Below are 1,609 nucleotides of genomic sequence, written 5' to 3' on the forward strand. Positions count from 1 at the left end.
ATAACGGCAATAGTGGCGGGAAGCCCCAGCAGGGCAGGACACCACGGCAGCCCTTAGACAGACACACACACGGCAACAGCTAGAGGTAAATCAGATGGGCGGGAAGGAGAAGCAGGGGGGAAGGTGGCCCCGTGAGAGCAATAGGCCAGCCAAGATTCTCCAGTGATGTGTCCTCTGGAAGGCACCGACCGCAGCATCAGGTTAAAGGCCTGACTGTAGGTAACAGGTTTGGAAAGTTTGTCCCCAAATAACCACCACAAAATTGTGTGACGGTGGAGACCCGCAGTGGGCACAGTTCTGTGATGGACCTGATGGCAGCAAACCCCAACCTTTCTGTCACTGTTACCAGGAACTAAAGTCAGGAAGAAAGCTGTGGCTTGGCCCACCATGCACCGTGTCAGAAAAGGAGGGAGCGCAGGGTACTCCCGGCTCCCACCAACAAGCTGCTGTAGGTGTTCCTACAAACACTGGTCATGGTCCTCATCACTTTCCCAGCAGCAAATCAAACAGGGGTTTATCATTGCTGAGGACCAGCACCATTGGTGGGGATGGTATTGTACAACTCCCTGCCATCAGCGTACTAAGAGATGCTTCTGCCCTCCTCAAACACTGCTGGGACAGGGTGCTCTGGGAGAGAAAGGACTGAAAATCAAACACGATCTTTCCTGTTTCTACATCAAGAGCATCTACGGGATGGCAAGTGGTGATGGATTAAACTGGAAGAGGGAGATTCAGAGCAGAGAGAAGGGAGAAACGTTTGATGCTGAGGGTGGTGAGCCCCTGGCCCAGGCTGCCCCGAGAGGTGGGAGCAGCCCCATCGCTGGCCCCATGGCAGGTCAGGTTGTCCCTTGGGGCTCTGAGCCCCCGTTCTGGATGCAGATGTCCCTGCTCCCTGCAGGGGTTGGACTGGGTGACCTGGAAAGGTCCCTCCAACCCAAACCATTTCATGATTCTATGGTTCTTCCAGAAATAAATAAGAAAGTTAAAATCTCAAAACTTCAGGCCCAGCAGAAACCCTGGGAGTGCTCTCAGCTGACCTCCCAGATGCAGAAACACTCAAGTGGAGTGATGGCAAGCTTCACCCCTGTGCCCATCACAGGTCATCACCAGCGCTCATCACCTGAGCCACCCGAATGTCTAAAAGGAAAAAACCAAGAGCTCTGCAGACCGAGCCCAGGAGAGCGGCACTAGCCCTTGTTTACTGAGCGGCAGCAGACAGAAGCCTCAGGGCTCTGTAATGAGCCCCAGGACACCCCCAGCTCTTACCCAGGGCTCTCTAGTGCATTTTTCATCTCTCCTTCAGGTGAAGTGTCCAAAGCCAATAACAGTTTAACCCTGTGAGTGCTGGGCAGAGGTAGGTGACAACCAGCCAGGCTGTTGGGAGTGGAGAGGGGGCGGAAAACCCTGCAGAGGCCGGTGGTTTGGGGCAGTGATGCTCAGTCCTGGTCATGTGTGGAGGTGTCTGCAGGAAGAGCTGGATGAACATGCACAGCCAAGAAGGCTCCTGGTGCAAACAAATGAGAAGGTTTCAGCCCACGCTGCCCCTGGCAAGTCCAGCACTGGCTGCTGGGAGACTCAGCTCGGGCACAGAGCCCAGCTCCCACCTGTC

This window comes from Buceros rhinoceros, unplaced genomic scaffold (genome assembly GCF_000710305.1).
Source record: "Buceros rhinoceros silvestris isolate BGI_N320 unplaced genomic scaffold, ASM71030v1 scaffold38289, whole genome shotgun sequence".
In the NCBI taxonomy this organism is placed as follows: domain Eukaryota; kingdom Metazoa; phylum Chordata; class Aves; order Bucerotiformes; family Bucerotidae; genus Buceros; species Buceros rhinoceros.